The 20,359-nt window shown below is 46.1% G+C and overlaps 1 long non-coding RNA gene across 2 annotated transcripts in view; it reads right to left on the reverse strand.

Moving 5' to 3' along the window:
- Positions 1-59: 59 nt before the first annotated feature.
- The window catches only part of LOC134422560 (uncharacterized), a 28,217-nt gene continuing 7,917 nt past the window's right edge, over positions 60-20,359 (reverse strand). Inside the window, exons 3-8 of one of the 2 annotated variants that reach the window (XR_010028842.1) lie at positions 16,576-16,653; positions 12,522-12,719; positions 9,451-9,592; positions 4,986-5,038; positions 887-943; positions 60-142 (exon numbers count right to left, since the gene is read on the reverse strand). This is a non-coding gene — a long non-coding RNA (uncharacterized LOC134422560). The remainder of the gene's footprint in view (positions 143-886; positions 944-4,985; positions 5,039-9,450; positions 9,593-12,521; positions 12,720-16,575; positions 16,654-20,359) is intronic. The other variant, XR_010028843.1, reaches the window with a different exon arrangement.

The raw sequence follows: 20,359 nt of genomic DNA on the forward strand, positions 1-20,359 counted from the left end.
CCCATACAAACAAACCAGGGGAGGTTGTTTTTAAAACAAGACCTGGATGCTGGGAAGAGGTCAGAGGTCTTCTTTTCTGTGCCTGTACAGCACTTTGCACAATGCAACCCCAAATTACAGCTGAGCTCTTGCTCCTGCTACCCTGCAAACATTCAGAAGCAGCAGCCAAGTATGGGAAACAGGCAAGGAGCCAGGTTTGCAAAGGTATTTAAGTGTATAAAGACACAGGGGGATATTTATTTACAGATGTTAGTAGAGGTCCTGTTTCCTACAGGAGCCAAGGGGCATTAGGTTCTCACTCCAGCAGTTTATCAGTTCCACCAGGATCTGTCTTTAGATACAGATAGAGCTGGGCTCACCACTCCTCTCAACAAGATTTGTGTTTTAAAAGCTTCTGTTATCATGGGCTTGCTCTCTATGTGTGCATTTTGCAATGCAAGGTCCTTCCTCAGCCACAGAACCTGTGACAGCAGTGACAGGTCCGTGCTGCCTTGGGCATGTGCAGATGTTGGGCTGAGCTTCCCTTTGGCACAGCTGTGTTTCTCTTGGGAGGCAGGTAGGTCATGAGGTGTCTGGGTGATCCAGGGCTTGAGGCTACCCAGAAATCCCTCTCAGCCTGCTCTTGGGGAGTAGAAGGGGGAAGTGTCTGCTAAACAGAGCAGGGGGTGCTGCCTGGAAAACACCTACATAGAGTGGGATGTACCAGACCTGAGCTTGAACAAGCAGTTCAGGAACTGGCTGTGATTTTAACAGTTTAGCCAAGCTGGACCAAACTTCCTCCAGCTCAACCCTGATAGAAGTGTCTGATAGACCAACTGCTACATTCTCCCTAGACTGAGCTAAGTCCACTACACTAACTCAGCAAGCAAATTAAAGTTGGACTCACCTGGAATAGTTGTCAGTTGTCTAGAAATAAATGCAGTGGAACTCCAATGCTGGTAGTCTGGAAAGGAAAGGAGAAATGTGTCCAAAGGATCTCTGGATATGACTTGGAGTGTTGCGTAGGTGGAGTTGGAGCAGGAAGCCATTTCTATTCCAGATATCAAATAAGCTCTCAGGAAAATTCCTTCTAGAGCTTAATTAATTTTAAAAGAGAACACCTTTGCCTCCCAGCTTTCAAGAGGTTTCAGCATCCTCTACAACCAGCACAGTCAGTTCCAGAATCAACAGTTTTGGTCAATGACTGACAAGGAAAGGCTGCTTTGCCTCAGTGCACCAGGAAGAAACCAGCAGACATGTGGCAGACACCTTATTTGCACTGGTGGGACTAATGCCTTTGAGTCAGCTCAAGAAAGGTGAGCTGGCAGGATGTTAGCATACTGCACGCTTGGACAAACCCCTGGTGATGAGAGAGCTGCTGGAGACCAGAGCAATCTGGCCCAGGAGGAATGTTTCTCTCCATTCCACCAGACCGTGCCTATTAATGGGGCAAATTCCAAAAATCAAAACTACAAAAAGCACCTCCCTGTGCTCCAGGCAGGGGTCAGAACATATGGTGCTTAAGCTCTGGAGCTGGCTGCTGCTGTCTTTAGGAGGGGAAACATAAAAGGACACAGATAGTGGAGATGCGCAATGGCCCGTGCTGAGGTCTCTGAAATGCTGCCACTGATGGGACTCCTTGTCAAATCATTCCAATCATATAAGCACACACCAGGCTTGGAGCTGCCCTTCAGTTTTTTAATTCTTTGCAACAAGCTGTGTTATTTCTCTTCCCTGCTGCCAATTGGCATCAGAGACCAAGCAAACACAAAGATTTTGGTTGTCTGAAACCAGACAGGACCCTCATCTAGGGAACACTCTGGGGCTGTTTAATAAAGTTAAGAGACCAGAGAAGCTTCCAAGCTTTCCCACCATAGTAGAAGAAGATGAAATTCTTTAATTGTTTGTGTTTGACTGAAACTCATATAAAAAGAGGATTTGGGATTCTGGGGAAGCTTTAGAGTGGAGTCTGACCTTAAGCCATGTTTCTGAGCAGCATCGCACGCTCTCACACTGTGCTCCCTGCACCCACTCTGGGAACGCAGCCCTCACTCTCATCCCTCTCACTCAGGCACTTGGAGGGATTCAGGCAGGCAATAGATATTTTATCCTATAGTTAGTATAAGATCTTTTGGGGCTTGTAGTCCAGGCAACTTAAAAGAAGCTGTGCCGCTCATGGACGGACAAACATACAAACACTCTGCATCCCATTACAGCTCAATTATCCAGTTATGCAGAAGTCATAAAGTAGTTTGGATTCCGGGTTGGCGTCTCTCCTTAACCCAAATTTGAGCATATCTGAAACGTTTAACAAATTCTGCTCTCATTCTGCTTCACACAGCCCTTATCACAGTGCTCAGACTTTTCCAAGGAGTAGTAAAAGGAATAGACAAATCAAGTTTAGCATGTGACTTTGACTTTGAATGGCAGAAATCTCATAGGACAATCAGTTTTCATAATTCTGTCCTCATTTGGAATTGAACTTCTGTAAGCCTGCTGAATTGGCTGCTATTTAGACTCAAAGAAAGTCCTACCTGCTAAATCCACCCAAATTTGGAACTAGCAGTGGTAACATGAAATCTAAGAACACAGAACAGCCACCAGCCCAGATGCATACTGGAAACAACAGTAGAAGGATCTGAATCTTCTTAAACCACAGACAAGTTCATTAATGCTGTAGTCAGCCTTTGTGTCATCTCTCAATCTTGATAAAAATCAAATGGGTTTTGGTGGTGTTGGTTTTCAGTTGGTTGAGTTTTTATTTGCTTTAATTGGTAGATTCAGGGACCACTAGGAGATGTTTTAACTTTTTAATCTTGAAAGTCCTTATGGGGTGAGAAGTCTGCCTTCCATCCTTCACCAGCTCACATTCACAAGTCACTTGTAGAGATGATGAGAAACCTTTCCTTTACAGATTGCATGTATTTTGTAGTATTAGAGATATTGTAGCTTTGGATATCATCAAAGCTGTGGCACAAGCACAGGCTTGAAGGTGAAACACAGAACTTTTCTTTGGCTCCAAAGATGCCAGCATACTTGCCCTAAAATACCATCTGGCACAATGGACATATCACTGACAAAAAGAGCAAGAAACCAACTGACAATAGAGGAAAACCCAGTCATGACAGCACTGACTCTTACTGCCTTTCCTAAAATTGTCCCACTTTAACCAACTATACCTCTATGAGGAATAACTAAAGAAACTGGGGTATTTCTGGGAAATAAATGAGAGAGTAAATGATCACAGACAGCTATAAAATGCTGTGTGCAACCGGCAAAGGTGAATCAGGAACAACCGTTGAGCGGCTTTTATGGCAAAGGTTGGGAGCAACTGGGGAAGCTGGGAGGAGGCAGACTCAGAGCAAACAGAAGGCAGTGTCTGGGCACTGTGTGCTACAGCCTGGCCCCACCAAGTCTCTGTTTTGAAAAATAATCCTGACAAGGGCTACCAGCCCTGACGGAGCTGGGCTGAACAAGCACCAAATCTCTGCACGCTCAGCTGAAGGGCAGGTCTGGTCAATGACAGGGAGCCTTTGTGAGGGGTTGTCTCAACTGCAGGGAAGACAGATGCTTTCAGTCAACCCTAAAAAAATAATTGTAGCTTTTTTCCCCCCTGGGAGTGAGATACAAGTGGATTAAGAGCCTTCCACCTTCTCATAATCCTGGATGGCAGGAATGTTTAGCAGTCAAAGCATGGCACAGGCTGTTCAAATTGTCATGCTGCAATCCTGGTTTTACTACCAGTTTGTTGCATGGCATTACAAAACATATCCAAGGTCTTGGCATATATATGATGAGTGTCAATCAAGCAATAGCCAGGGTTCTGTAGTCTAAATTTTGGCTCAGCTTGAGAATGTTGGTCTTTGCATGCTGGTATCCCACTCAGGAGGGTGGGACTTCCCCTAACACTGCAAAAGTTTAAGGGGGCCCAAATGTTAGTTGTACACATTTGAATCAAACTCAATAAATTAACCCAAGTTTTTCAGGGTAAGTTGGCAGAAGGCAGAACAATCTGCAAATGGAGAAACGCAAACAAAGGAGGAAAAAAGTTCAGTTTTGCATCCTGAAAGGAAATACAAATCTTAGGGTTTGGGGTTTTTTTTCTACTTGAGTTTCAGTGCTAGTCTTCTCTGATTCTACACCTTGTGGCATAGGAATGAAACCAGTCTAATTTCAGGAACTGGCCAAGGAATGCTCAGGCTTTCTGAAGTCCCAGCCTACTTGGTTAGCTCTGTTTCTGAGACAGAGAAACAGCAATCTTTCTACTTTTAACATCAATAACACCAGTTATTCTCCCAAAGAATTATTATCAACAATTCCTTTGCTATATTTACAAAGAAGCGGGGCTATTCTTAGAGGAAACGCTAAAAAAGCCATTTTATTTAGCTTTCTTGGCAGTTATACAAAAATGTAAGGAATGCAGTCAGTTAAAAACATCAAATCCCCAGCACGAGCCTATAAGAGCTTTCTAATGCATATTTACAGTATAGAAAGCAACCACTTTCCTGTTTTGTAGAACAAACAGGGAACCTTCTCTTTTCCTCCTGGCTGTTCCTGAAGACCAAACATTAAGCTAGACACAGAATGTCGCTTTTAATGGTGTGGGTTGTAAACTTTTAATGCCTAGAAAATGAGATTTTATATTACAGCCTTCCTTTCCTAAAAAGGAATCGGAGGCAAATTTTACTGCTGGTTTTAGGAAAGTTCTGAATTGGCAGCCCAGGGTATCCAAATACTCCTTTAGCCACAGCTTGGTTTGCCACAGGGAACAGCAGTGCTAACTTGTTCCATGCTGGTGCTGACCCAGGCAAGGGCATGCACCCAGAGAGGCAGGGACTGGGGAAAACTCTGTATTCCCACAGAGACCCAGCTCAGTGTGGGGACACAGCAAGGGACCACCCCACTTCTCTATACATGCAACAGCTTCTCAGTACTTTGCTCCAGGCTCTGATTACCATTAGGAAGAATCTTTATCTCTATTAGGAAGTAATAGAGGCATTACTTACTGCTGAAGAAGGAGACTGTGTGGTGCATCCAGATCACAGCTTTCCTGAGGATGCTGAAAACAAAGAAACAAAAGACAGGCCTTGTTGCCTCAGATGGGGTGGGGGATAATGAGTTCATCTCTTAGCTGGTGAAAATGGACAAATACCACCAATGATACTTGTATTGCATAAAGCCCAGAAGATACCCAATAGTTGTGCCAATACCTCCCTTAAAAAATAGTCTTTCTCACTTTCTTCTCATGGAAACCCACTTGCTGGAATTTTGTAAATTAAATGGTATAGACAACATACTGCAAGGGATAATCCTCTACAGGTAGGATTTTTTTTCCAGGTATAACTAACTCCCCCCACTCCATTTATCTCTTAAGTTTGCCAGTGTTGGAGACCTCCTGACTCAGCTTGAAACTGAAGATGTGAAAAGGCTCCAGATCCCATTCCTCATACCTGAAATTAGCTCAGCTCTCCCAGGTTAGAGGGAGGCTGGACTCATACTGCCCTATCCCAGCCTGTGAACTGTATCACCATTTGTTGCTGTTCTGCTGCTAGAAAGCCTGTTCTTTAAGATATGTTTTCAGTGGGTCCCACATGAACCTTCCTTAGTGAGGTGATAAAACTGCTTTGAAGTTCTCCATAAGCTTTTGTTTCCATAACCAATAAAAATTGAATTTATTCGGATTATTATTTTTTCTCGTCTGATCCTTATGTAAGATAATGGCTGAAAAGGTCAAAATCCTTCCTTGCCCTATATTGAATCAGTGCTCCAAAACTGGAAATGTGTTCGGTTTCCTTTGCCCAAATGGCACTGGACACAGTCCTGAGGGTTCTATCATCATCCTCCCAAGCAAGGGTGCAGTCTCCCTCTGTGCCACAGCCCTAACACTGCAGTGGGAAACAAATATATCATGCAAACATTTTGCAGAGTAACATATCAGGATCTGACAAATTAGCCCATCACAACACCCTGCTGCTCCATTGGCATGAGCTAAAGCCAGCAGGAGAGCAGCTTGGCTCTCGCTACCCTGCCATGGAGCAAGCCAATGCCAGGTCGGAACAAATCCTAATATGGCCCCAAATCCCACTGCAGTGAAGGGATAGGACCTAGGGGAGTAATTGCTCTTTGAGGCAGATGATGCAACCCCAGCCAGGATTTCTATGGGCTTTTGTGATTTGTACCATAACCACATGCTTCTTTTTCTACTTCAGAGTGATCAGAACTGAGCAAGGCCTCACCCAGAGAAAACCAGGCAAGAAAACAACCCCAGTTAAAGACATCAAGAGGAAAGGAGAGGCTCTTCAGCGTTTGGCTTCCATTTGCTGTCATGTAACAGTCTCATATTGTAAGAAGTGCCAATAAGATACCAACAGGGTCAGAAAGACTTTCACAGAGCCAGTTAACTGGACCATGGCTGCTTCATACACAATGCCAATGCAGTGTCATTTCTAATGGGGGAATTTATACAGTGTAATTATGTCAGAATTTCCTCCAGGCTACACACTGCTGCATTATAAACCTGGCCATTGCCTGTGATTAGTCAGAGCTTTAAATAACACTGAAAGTAATTATATCAAGCCAGAGGAAGAGAAGTGGTGCATTCCAGTGCTTGCCACATAGCAGGCCCTGAAGGGGACTAGCTAAGGAGGATGCTCCTTTATTGCTGGAAGTTTTGATACCTTAGGTCACATCCTCATCACCTGGATCACCTCACAAACCATTTAAAGACCTTATTTTGGCCCTTGTAATTATGGACTTCATGCAAGTGACAAGATTCCCGGATGATTGGCTGTAGATGGATGGGATTGAAATGCAAAGAGAGGGAGGCTGCCTCACACAGAAGCGCATGGCCAAAGGGCCTTCACATCAGAGAGATCTCTTGGAATGTTTGCAGGCATACTGCATGTCAGGCATGCTGTCATCAGTGACCTGAGGATTATGGGCAGCTCTGGTTGCAGCAAAAGGACACGTTTCTGTCCTGATGGTGGTACTGGAGAAAGCAATGCTCCTCCAGGCCTGCATGAGCATGGCGTCACATTGCCAATGCTCTGCAAAAGTGAATTCTCCATCCAGGAGGGACAGAAAAAGGATTAAAAAGAAAATTATCACTGGATGGAAGAGGAGCAGATTGCAGGGTTATGTGATACTTCTATTTTGCATTTTCTGTTAAAAGAGCCCTAGTCATCTGACATCTGTGGATCCCCATTTCCAAGAGAGAGAAAACAGATTCTTTGCTTTCCAAGTCATGCCAAGGCTAAGCTTCATTTCTGTGATGGGGACAGAGCTGGCTGACACTTTCCTTTCTCTGGCTGTGGCCCCACAGAGCTGTTACAAGCTCTTCTGGTTTGTAGCAGCTCTCCTGAGGGCTGTTACAATGGCTGAGAATTGCCACCACACAGCACTTTTAGCCTCCCTCAGTCCTGCCTTCATTTCTTGCTCTGTGTCACAGGGGGTGCTACCCCTTTACTTTACTTTCTCTTTGCTGTAAATGCTCACTTGGACATGAAGCAGTGCATGGAGAGCTCCAGAGATCATGGGATGAGGCATCTGAGATGTTGCACCCAAATTGGTCTGAGTCACAATCAGAAATGTTGCTATTGCTGGTGCCTTACAGTGTCTGCTCTAGAAGAGGCTGAGACACTCAAGACTCTACAGATACACTTTTAGAAACTGATAGGATAATTAATGAGAAATCCCCACTACTTCTGCTTCTTCCTGACCTGAAGAGCTACAGCACCAACAATTACTTGTGGTATCCTGGTATTTCTACTTTTGTCTGGGATGGGAATTAAGCCAGGTGCTGGATTGACAACAGAAATAAGAGAGTGGTGGAACATTAGCCAAATCTTTTTTTTTCTGAGATTTTAAAAGTTGCCTTTAATTTTATGAGCCAGCATTCAGAATAGTTTTCATTTGCTCTGGACTGATTCACTCTTCCTCTTCCTTTGACCTGATGGAATGGTGACTGAAGCTCTAGGCTGTGCATCCTGTTCCAGCTGCAGCCAAACTCCATGCAGAGGTGTCTGGCCACAACTGCTTTTCATGGCTCTTATCCAGAGGTTACCATCTCTTCTGATCTGCCAGCACAACTATTTGTGCTATCAACTATTTGTGTCATTACTTCCCCAGCTCTTATCAAAAGTCCTGCTTACAGAAGACTGAAATTAAATGGGCTTTAAATACAGATACCACAGATACAGATTGCTGGGATGGGACTTGGGGAAGGACTTCTGTTAAACAGCATGCTCTGGTCAAAGCATTGAGCAAGAACCAGAGCAAGCATCCACACAAGATATATAATGTACCAGCATTAAAGAAACAGGGTTGGAGGCAGCAGCTCTGCAGCATCCCCAGCCAATCTCTCTGCTGAGCACACTCTCCTACTTGGTCTCCCTCTTTTCTCCTCCTTTTCACTTGACCCTGTAAAAAACTGCCTCAATACACTGAACTGGACATAAAATCTAACAAAACCAAAAATTGCTTTCATTTTACTACTCAGGATCCTGAACAGGCTCAGAGCAGTGTCCAGTGAGCCCCAGAGCTGGTGAGAGGGGGAGGCTGCTCTGCAGCCACAGCCCAGGTACATTGCTGTAACTAGGTGTGTCTCTCTAGGTCTTAGTCACAAAATCTGCATTTCCAAGGTGCTGTGACAAAAAAAAAAAAACTGCTCTGGGCAACCGTGTGGGGGAATTGAACAGATGCAAATTTGTGTTTTAAATGAGAGAAAGGGGGTGGGGTGAAGAATCAAGGGCAGTGAGATGAAGGATGGATTTTTTAAAAAATGCACCCACTGTTTATAAGACAGGGTTACTTGAAGTGTAATAATTTTGCATCCACTTCTGGATGGTAATTCCTAGTCATTTTAGCTCATGTCATCAGCTGATCTAAAAGAGCCAAGCTTGAGAAATTGCTGCTGTATTTATCTAAGTGAAGTTACATAATGTGCATGCTGGAAAAAGGAAGTAAAACCCAATACCTCCATCAATTTTTCCATCTGAGGTGCTTTATCTCAGTGTAAACAGTTCAAAAGAATAAAATCCCCAAATCTGAGGTGATAAGTAAAGGAATAGGTTTGCTGTGATTTACTTCCAGTACCTCCTTGGTCCAGAATACCTGGATGTTCACCAGGAACTGGTTTTCTTTTTCACCTGGAAGGGGGCTTTGACAACAGGGATGCTTTCAGCCAAAAGCTCCTTGTTGCTTGTTCATAAATTTGTGGAAATACTACTGAGCACTGCACTGGGAGCACTAAAAGCCTGTTCTGGCTGGAGTCCTCTGTGTCTGTGCTGTTCTCACTCTCATCAGAATGCTGAACTAGCAGCCCTGGTCCATAACAGTTGAGCCTTTGACTGGTTTCTTACCACAGCAGAGCATTGAGAGGTGGTGTTGGCTTAATATTGTCAGTGCCCAGTGTATGCAGCCTGTCCTGCCCAGCAGAGTAAACCAAGCAAGGTTTCATTCTGAGCTGCTTACCTCCTCCACGGTATAGAATTTCTGAGCATGGCAGGTGTGGGATGCTCCAGTCCCAAACTGTGCTGGTGACATGTGGCTCTGTGCTGGCACAGTCCCTGTTCTGAGGCACCCCAGGAAAGATTTCAGGGATCTCACAGGTTCCCTGCTTGAAGGAGAAAGAGAAGTTAACTTTTCTTACTTCCTTAGACTTCTATTAATAGTCACAGAAGTCACAGTGCTACAGCAGCCTGGGGCAAAGCAAAACCCCACTGCACAGGGCCTGGTAACTGCAAGGGCAGGTAGAACAAAAGAGAAGCCAAAGATGTGTGTGGGCACAGCTGCTCCAATGCACAGCCCTGTATTCCTCTTCCAAACTCCTCAGGAAGGTGTTGGTGACCATGGCCTTGGATGAGAGAAGGAGGCTTTGCTCTAGGCTGTGACCCAAAGCCTGTGAAGTCTGTCCCCAGCCCTGGAGTGCCACTGGGCTGTCACCCAGCCCTGAGACCCTCCTTTTCCTCTAGCAGTAATAGAAGCCTGGCACAGCTTTGCTGAGGAGCAAGCAAGGCCAAGCAGCCTCTGATTCTGCCTGGTGCCAAATTATTTTGGTCCCTTTGACACGGAGTTGGAACAGATCCTCGTAAACGAGGGGGTGCATGGGCTCTCAGAGGCATCAGTCAGTTCCTGCCAGGTGGGGAGCCAGGGACTTTAAGCCTTGCAGGTAATAAGACTCCCATCATGGATTGCACCAGAGTTCTAAAGCTGCAGAGAAGATGGATTCAGCCAGATATGGAAAGGACACAACTTCCCTTTTGTTTGCCCTTCTTTAGCCATCTCTGTCACCTCTGAAACACCAAATTTCTTATGTCGCAGAGATGCCTGTAGTATTTGGAGGAGAATCACTTTTGGGGAGGGAATCTCAGGTGTGCTGAGCTGCAGCCTCACAGTCCCTGCACCATAGCCATCAAACTTGGGGAGACTGCAGGAACTGGGAGGTGGCATTGATTATCCTTGTGGAGCCTGGGTGCCTGTGATGATACAGATCAAGAAAAATGAAATGGAGAAAAAGAATTGCTTCATTCTCCTATACTAACATGGCCTAAAAAGTTAATTGGCATGGCTTTGCCCCATCTCTTGAGCTTTTCTGAAACAAAACCTGTGGTTTTGAGTGCTAAAAAGTGAAATTGATGAAGTGATGAATGAAATGTGATGATGTGGAGCAGTTGAGGATGCACCAGGACGAGAGCAAGAAAAAAGGCATACCAGAGAAGAAGGAAGGAAGAGTGGTGGAAGGAGAAGGCTGCGGTGTGGCAAAGAAACCCCTTCAGCAGCAGCATCCCAGCAGCAGCAGCCAGCCAGCGTGGCTTGCTCCCGGCCTCCAGCCTGGTCCAACTGCAGCAACATCTGTTACACTTGAGCTCGGCTCAGTTAATGGCATGTTTGTTTAATTGTGGGCCTGGTTTGTTATTTTGCTTCCCATTAGGAAGCTGAAGAAAGAAGGAGGAGGGTGTTTTCGTTCTGGGGAGCATTTTGCCAGGACAATGAGGTTTTTTTCCATGGCACTGGGTAGTCAGAACTAAGCTGTACTGCTCCTCGAGACAAGGCAGACGCCTCCAAAGCCCATTGTTCAACCTGATGCATTAAGGGCTCACACTTGTAATTTTGGCACTGATCCCCCTTGCCCATTGTGTGAGCAGAATGGAGTGAAAAAGGAGAGTCTGTCCTCTTTATCTGGCAGCAAGAAAAGGAAGCAGCAGTGGTGGCAGTGACTCCTCTGCTCGCCAAGGTTTCAGCTCTTCTGTGGCAGTGCTGGGGAAGGGGGGGTTCATGGCTTTGAAATCTTCCCTGGTCACTCCCAGGAAAGTCACCCAGCTTTCAGTCTGCTATAATTCCTTGGCCTCCCTCCAATTTTCCCAAATTCATCACTGTCTGTTTTGGAAAAATGACTTCTTCCTGCCTGAGCATTTGAGCTTTTTTGTTTTAATAAAACAGAGAATTGTTGAAAGGGGAATTTTCTAGTGCTGAACAGCAGCCCTGACACCAGTACCCTGTGCTGCTCCATGCACTGCTGTCAGAGAACAGCAGGAAGAAACTCCCATGCCACTGTCCCCACTGTGCTCATTTTCCAGACCTGACCAAGGTGGTGCAGAGGGTGTCCATGACATGAACATCTCCTTCCTTTGCCAGGGATGGTATCCAAGCCCTCTGAGAGATGCTGGCTTGTCAGAGGAGCTGGCATGTGCTGGCATATTCTGGTATGTTTGTCTTGCTCAGAGGCAGGACAGCTGACCAGGTTTCTGACTCAGCACCAGCACAGACCTCTCTGACTGCAGAAAGCATGTCCTAGCAGCCACTGGGACAAAAGAACATCAAGAAATGTGATGGGACAATATAACTTTGTACAGTACAGTTCTTCTGCTCCTTCATTATTGATCTAAACTAGAGACAGCAACTCAAACCACTGGACCCACTGCTGCAGCAACATGCTGAACTCACAAGTGACACTGCAGACTTGTGCTTAAAAAGCAAAGCAAGAAACCTCTTTCCTTAAAATTATGGCTGGGTTAAAAAAATTAACAGAGCATCAGAAACTTAAATATAAACTTAAATTATTAAACAAGCAATACAAATAGAGTCCTGACTTGGCAAATATTTGCATATACAAAAACCCTGGGCACTTGGAGCTCAAGGGCAAGGATCCAGTATCTAAATATACTTATGAGGATCAGCATCCTTCGGGACACTGAAAAGGCTTTGGGGTGTTACAGCAAGGATCCACTGCTGAACCCCAGCAAGAGCCCACATCTAACCAGAACCTCATTAGCAGAAATAAAATGTCTTGGATTTTAAGCAACCTGAACAGAAACATCAGAAAAGCAGTGGGAAAAAAATTACAGTAAAGTCAGGAGAGAGATGTAGATTTTGAAGACAACTACAAAATGCTTCCCAGTTTCATTGTTGCAGACTCCAGAGTGTCCAGCCCTGCTTTGGCAGCACTGTGCTCTCTGTACCCAGTCTGTCCTCCAGGGAAGGACCCAGCCATGCCTGGGTGCATTGTGTGGATCCCAAACCTCACCCTGTTGGCTCCATGGTACCTTTGCAACAGGAATTCCATTGACTGCATTTGCAGGACTGCAGTTGATCCCTGGTTTCAGCACTTCAGTCACACCTGGAGTCTCTCTGTGCCAGCTGCAGTTGGAGCTTGGTATTTTGGGTGAGCTGCCCCAGCTGGTAGAGATTTGGGCAAAGCAGTCTTGCCCCTTTCACGTCTTTCTGGCTGACCATGCTCTGACCTGGGGAGGAAAGGGGAACATTTGATGGGCTTCTTCCCCCAGTGCCTGAAAGTCAGTTATGTGTTGGTAACCTATGGTAGGAACTTCAAATAACTAGGAGTCTAGCTGCCAACTGTTAAGACTCACATTACTGAGCTAATTCCATCCATGTAATTAGATGTCTTAACTCCAATAGATGCCTTGACCATTAGAAACTACAGCTTGCAGCCCCACAGATCAAGAATTATCCCGGAGCAATGGAGGACTTCTGGGGTTTTCCTGTTTCTAAAAGTCAACCTCTGCTGGTTTCAGCTACATTTAACAGCCATTCTGATAGGGCAGGACTCTCTCTTTCTTCCAAACATGTGCATCTTACATTTTACACCATCCTGCCATGCCTGGCTCAGTGCATAACCTCGAGGGACAGGAGGCATCATCATACCTGCTACCTTTGCAGAGCAGCACATCTTCCTCAGTTGCATTTGAGCTCCTCAAGTGTCAGCCAGGTGGAAACAGCAGTGTCTTTTCCTTGCTGGAGCCACATGCAAACAGATTGACCCAATACAAAACTCTCCTCCACAGGGCAGAAATCCAGCCTTAGCTCCAGCCCTGCCAGCCACAGCTCACTTCACTTTCTGTACAATGTCAGATGTAGTTTGCTAACCTGTCCCAAGGCACTGAGTCTGTGGGTGCTGCCTGTGTGACTGCTGTAAGCCATGGGAAGTAAATTTTTTTGGGATCTGGCACTAAAACAGCTTTATGGGACACACTGCAGTTCCCATGTTCTTGGCCACCAGCTTCAAACTCTGAGAGGACCACTGGGACAGGAAGCTGTGGTCAGAGGCTCACCAGCCCTGCAGCTTAACCTGATTGTAAGGTCTGCATGGAGCAAATATTAACAAGAGATCTGCACGCTGCAGGGCTGGCTGCAGAGGCTGGGCTGCAGAGCGAGTGTCCATTAGTGAGGAGGCAGTGCAGATGTTATCTGCCTGCAGCATCATCCCTCACTGTCCTAACTTCACTTTGGACAGTTAAGATCTTGATGACATTAGGAGCAGGGCTAAGGGCAAACTGTGGCCACAGCCAGATTAGTGGCACACACAGGGCCTGGCTGCTGCTGTTGCTGCTCCTTTCCTGGGCTGTCCCATTCCTGCTCTGCAGAGCAGTGCCCCATGGCTGTACCACAGCAATCCCTTGCAAGCCATCACACTGAAATAAATTTTTAAATAATTTAAAATTAATAATTAAATTTAAATGAATTTAAATGGCGAGTTTAAATAAAACCACCAAGGAAAATACATTACAGGCCCAGTTACACACCCAGCCACAGAAAGCAACAGGCCCAGGGACATTCCCTGCTTTGCTGGGTGAAAGGTGTGATGGCAGGATAACCTCTCCCATGGGTTCAACCCCGCACCTCCCAGCAAAGCTTTTACCACCCTCAGCCCAGGGGCGGGTGATGTTTGCTTAAGCCCAGGCTGTTTCACGTTTTCACAGTGATATGATAATTGCGTTTAGATAGCCCTGTCTCTCTCTGCTGGCTTTCACAGGGCTCTCCTGGCCTCCAGCAGGGCTCATTTAAAAGCGGCTTCTCAGTGATATGCCACAGTGTTTTCAAAAAGAAACAACCAACAGTGGCTCTCTAGAAAAATAACAAAGAGACCCAATTACAAGCAAATGTGTTGAAGGGTCCCAGGGCCGTCTGTGGGCAAATTAGGGCCAATTAAAGGTCAAAATGATTTAAGGTATAAGGACAAGAGAGAGAAGGGAAACAATTGGTCAGATTCCTGCGCAGAATAAGTGTCTGCTGCCAGGTTTGAATATATTTTAGCACCCAAACAGTGCATAAACTTCAGAGTTGAGGTTGTGCCTGATTTTTAAAGTGGGTAATTTTTACTTTTGCTTCCATCCATGCTCGAGAAAGTGCTTGGTGTGCTCACAGTGAGCAGTCTGCCTCATGAGCCCTGCTAGGGCCTGGCACATGGCTGCCTGCATGGCCCCGTGCAATCCCAAACCCTTGGGCAGTGGTGTGCAGATGAGTTCCACTGTCATCCAAAAGCTGTGAGGAGGTTTGCTCTGGCTGTCCCTGATATCCAGAGGGGACTCAGAGCAGCACTCCAGGTCCTCACTGCCAGGTTACAGCTGGAGCTTGGACCAGCTGTTCCATCAAGTTTGTTGAACTCAGCTCAAAGCTGAATATTTTCTTGGGGGAGTCAGATGGCTCCCCAAGGGAGATGGTGACAGCCATGCTGAGTGACAGCCCTGTCCCACCCCTCCACTTCCCCTCCCACCACACCACTGCAGTTCTGACCCCTGCCTGTGCTCCTGTTGGCTCCATGACCTCCTGGCATGTCCATGGACAAGCTGGCCATGGCTGGTTGGGGCAGATGGACTGATGAGCCTTTACATTCACCTTCCTGCAAAGGCAGCTTGAAATGCAGGAATGAATGTAACCCTGCTCAAAATTTTTAAATTACATGCTCAACCATGTAATTTAAAAATTTTTTCAGCAAATCATCTCTTTGGGATGATCTTTTGGAAATGTTTAAAAAGTCATACTCAAGTGAGGCGCACAACTCTTCTGAATGAAACTGTCTTCCTCCGGCTACCCCAGCATCAAAGCAAAGGCAAAAGCAGCTTTCCCCTCCCTCACTAGGATGTCTGTTTCCATGCCCTCATAGATGAGATCATCAGCCGCTTGAAAAAGCTGAAGTCTCATCCAGAAATGGTCCAGCACATGAATCTGTAAATGGGCTGGGGATCTGACACCAAGTTTCCATACAGATTCTGTTCTTCTGTCTGCAGTCACCACAAATACCCCAGATATGCTGCAACAAATACAACATGATAAATACTTTCACCAGATCTATTTAAAACCAGAGAACATGCTCAGCCTGTTTTCTGTTGAATTTCAGAGGAACCCTATGCAGGACTTGGTTTTCTCATTGCCATTTTTATCCAAAGACAAAGAAGCCTGGGTAAGGTTTGAACTGATTACTTCCCCACATTTCCATTTATGCAAAGACCTAAAGCTCTAATTTTTAAATTATTTTGTAAAAAATTATTTCTCCCCTTCCCTGCCCAAGAACAGAGAGGCCATTTGAAAAAAGTACCCTGGATTTAGAATTCACACATTCCTCGGTGAATAAGTGTTGAAATCTCAAGAAAGACTCAGAAAAGTAGTCCTGATGTAGCATTTTGAATAGCCCATGATACTGGTTGGCTTTTTATACGAAAGCAAATAAAACCATTTAGGAAGAAATCACACCACAAATGGTTTTACCCAATTATTCATTATTCTGTACATCATCATCATCTGCTACCTGGACCTTTTGGAAACAGCTTATTATTGGTGCCATATTTCTATGCAGACTTGCTTAAACAACCACAAACAAACCTAAAACAACAAGAAAAACATAGTTTAAACCCATTTGACAAATAGCTCTAAAACTTCCAACCCTGTCCCGTCTCCTCCTTCCCCCTTCCTACATTCTCCAGCTGGAAAGAAGACCATAAAGCAGTTTTGTGCAGTCACATGTAAATCCCCTGTCTCTGTTAAGGCAAGAGATTAGCCTGTTAACAAAGTCACCTTGTCACCTACTCTGCTTAATCCTTGCATTTCAAAGTGTAATTTTATTGAGCGCCTTGGAGCTGAAGTCTGGTATGTGCTATTTATTTATTTTATTCCCTACTTTTTTTTTTTTTTTATTTTTATTTTTAGTTCACCTGGAGCCTAAACCATTTTTTTTCTGCCCTGCTGAAACTTGTGACTTTTGGAAAGGCAACACCTGTGCCATCTGCATTAATTTAAATACATTTATTTAACCCTTCGGGGACTGAGGTAGTGCAAAGACCCCCTCCTCCTCCTCTTCCACACCTTTCTGAGACGACAGTCAGACAGTCTCCACACGGTGCCGTACGGCTTCTGGTGCAACAGCATATCCTGGCCATAAATCTGTCAATACAAAGAGAACAACACACACACACAAAATGTGGCTAAAACCAAGAAATGTAGCATAATTACAGGTTCATTATTGCAAACAAAAGCATCCCCCGATCCCACCCCTTTGGCAGGGACGGGAGCAATTCAAACAGGCTCATTATGTAGTTACCTAGCCAGGGTCAGAGCCTCCTGAATAGCTCCTGTGGCTCTGCTTATTATCCGGCTCCGGACGCTGGGAATGCGCCCGTTCAGGCTGTGGAGGTGCAGGAGCAGCGAGGCTCCCAGGTCTGCTCTCCCCCGCCCTGCCCATCTATTGTTATCTCCATCCTCAGAAGAAGATCTGCCTTTGTGCTCGCTTTGAAGAGTGTTTGGCCCTGGCAAAATGTGGTTGACAGCCTTGGAGACTGAAATCTTGTGCTCATCTGCCCAGTGGGCGCAGCAGGAAAAGGGGAGATGGGGTGCAGCAACAGGCATGGGAAGGGGAACAGCATTTTCATCTCCATTGCCTGCTCCATTTCCCCTCCAAAAGCGCCCGCCACAAGGCTGGATGCTGGCTGGGTGAGGCACACAGCTCCTGCAGGCCCTCCAGCAAACACCTCTCTGCTTGGAAACACCTTGTACTGACCTGGGGTGGAAAAACCACAATTTTCCAAATCATCCTCAATTTCCCAGAAGTCTGAGGGCATTCATAACATGCTAAACCAGAACACTGCCTTGGGCTAGCAGGCAGAACTTTTTCCCAAAACATCTACTCCAGCCCAGTGCAAGCCTGTGCTCTGTCCCATCACTCCTTCCCCACACCCAGCCAGGGATGCAGCCGGTGCTTTCTGAACGTTTCCAGCCCGGGCTCCCCTTCTCGCCAGGCCGGGAAGTGGTGTGAAGTCCCCTTTGACACCACGTGCCCCTTCCAGAGCCACAGCTTCCCTCTGCGATGGCCCAAGAATTGAGGAACTCCAAACGGCACCGCTGAATATTCAGGGAACCTGCCAGCCCCCTTCCCCTCCGCCTGCAGCAGCGGTGAGCGCCGCTCGCACCCACGCCGAGCCTGCCTCCATCCATAACCTAAATGTCAAAACATTTCCTCTCTTGCAGCCCCGTTCATCTCGTGGAAGCCCCGAGCCCAGGTCCCAGTCCTTTTGCTGCTTTTGGGGTCTGCCTGGCTGGGCCATCATTGCCACTGCCCCACTGTGTGCAGATAAGAATGCACTGCTTCTTCTGACTCATTTAGCTAAAACAATGGAACCACCAGAGGCCAAATTAATCCCTGGCGATTTCAGCAGAGTTACACCAGTCTAAATTTGGTCCCAAGCGTGCAATTAACACAGAGGAAAGCACAGTGTCACGACAGTGAGTCTCGGCTCTCGCTCCAGGCTTCTTTCACCAGGCTCACCCTCTCTGCAGAGCAGCTGGGTGCTCCCTCTCAGCCATCTCACTGGTCATGTCTTGCCATTTCTGGGCACCGGGCAGGGCACCCTGCAAGGGGAAAAGGCGCCTCATCACCAGCAGTTTTTGCCTGGGAAGGGCAGATCCTGTTTCCCTCAGTATATAGAAAGAAAAAGCTCATCTTCCACACCTTGGGCTTGAAAGGAAATGAAATCCATTCTCTGTGAAAACATGCCTGCAGGTACCCTTCCAGCACTGGACATCCTGCTTGATGCCTTCAGCTGGCTGAGAATCTCTCCCAGTTCTAGTCTCCAGCCCTTTTACTACCACACCACAGGTCATTAAATTCAACCCTGAACGAGCCTTTCATCATTGTTATCATCACCATCATCACCAGTTTTGCGCAACCAGATTCCCTCTAGTAATAGTTAAGCCACTGAACTGCTCTTTTTCAGCATATTTGCATTTCAAATGCTGAGAAAAATGCCTCAGAAATCATACAGGAATTTTCTTTGGTTGCTCATGGCTGACCAGGCACTAGGAGAAGTGGATGCATTGCCTGTGTGCTCCTGCAGCTGCACAGAAATGCCACACCCAAAAAATAGAAGCAGCAGAAAAAAACTAATTAAAAAATATAAAAAAGGCAGCTAACCAGAACTTTTCAAACTCCCTAAACACTTCCTCAAAAAAATGGTTAGTGTGTCATGCATGAGCAGAGCCTGGATCACAGAGCTACTTCCATGTGCTGTTCTGCAGCAAGGTGTGGGAAATGCCACACCAGCAATGCCATGGTGTAGGACTGGGACTTTGCTGAAACTGTACAAAAATTCTTGCTGGCCTATGAAAGTGCATGTGAGAGAGACAAAACAAATAAGCAATGAAAAAAACTTCTAATAATTTAAGAAAAAAAAAAAAAAAAGGAAAAGGGGAACAAAGAGCAGAGTGTGGGTCTGGAGAAGGTCTGTGCTTGATGCCTCCCTCTCTGTGTCCCCCTGCCCCCTCTGGCTCCACAACCCAGAGCCTTTTCAAACATTCAGACTTCTCATTCCTTTGACAATTCTTCAAAGGCCCCAGGATTTGAGGGAACTTCCTGTTCCATCGCAAACCCTCGCTTTCCTTTCCTTTTCCAGACGATTAAGCCCCGCGCTAACGAAGTGGCGCTCGCCGCGTGTCCCACAGCCCTGCCTGCTGCGTGACATTAAAGATACACTGCTCAAGGTGTTTTGGTCCTCACATCCCCCTTCTGACCCCTGGGTTTACTGCAGAACAAAGTCTTGTTAAGCTCGACACTGGAAAATATATTTCCTTCCTCGCATGCCTCGTGGTGGTTGTTTCAGCGTTGTACAGGGTTGCGTGTATTATTTTGTTATTGCAGGGTTGCTGCTGACAACTGATCTGCACACACTGCTTTGTTATTGTAGGGTTGCTTTAAAATCCTAGACTCCTTGTCTTAGTTTTATTTGTTTTAGGGAAAGGTAGTTTTTGAGGGTCGAAAAATAAACATGCTTAAAAACTTACCAAGATATGGCAAGGAGATGGTGTGGAGAGGAAATCCTGTCAAATCCAGGGCCTTGCCTGCCTGAGCTGTGCCCCTCCAGCATGACCACTGCTCTCACCTCAGCTCTCCTGTGGCTGTCACAACCCAGTAGCAGTGACTGACTTGATACTCAGCATTTTTAGAGTGCACATTTAATGTTGCTGTGAAAACAGCCCAGCATTAACAATTCTCAAAGGCTTGAGTTACTGCAAAAAACTGCACCAGACGTGAAGTTTAAAAGTTCAGATAAAGGAAGAGATGGAAGGGAAGAAAAGAGCAGGGAGCAAGAGAGGAGTGAATGATGGCATGTGCTGATGGCTCTCATTGTTACTAACAGGCATCACCCCAGGCAGGATCCCCTGCTGCCAGGGAGCACCTGCAAGGGCTGCAGGAACTCACTTCATTGTCTGTTGGTGGGTGACCAGCTGTCAGAAAGGCATTTAGAAATCACAGAAATCCATCCCAGCATCCGTCTCACCTACAGCACCCCCAAAACCTCCTAAATTTGCTCATTTAGACAGAGTCCAGTCCCTGACACTGCTCAAGAGCACAGCAGTGATGGTGCAAGGGCCCAGACCCTCACCTTGCCCTGGAATCATGTCTGGGTCTCGTTTTCCTCATCTGCTGAGGGAAGGGGGAAAACAGATGAGTTTGAGCAAAGCAGAGAAGAATCAGAAACAGTGCACCCTTCCCAGCAGAGCATCCACAGTGAAACGGGAGACTGAGAATACAATGAAATTAAGGGGAGAGACTCCTGTCAAGCTAAATAATTAAGTCCCAGGGTACATAATTGATGGG

This window comes from Melospiza melodia, chromosome 10, assembly GCF_035770615.1.
Source record: "Melospiza melodia melodia isolate bMelMel2 chromosome 10, bMelMel2.pri, whole genome shotgun sequence".
Taxonomy (NCBI): Eukaryota; Metazoa; Chordata; class Aves; order Passeriformes; family Passerellidae; genus Melospiza; species Melospiza melodia.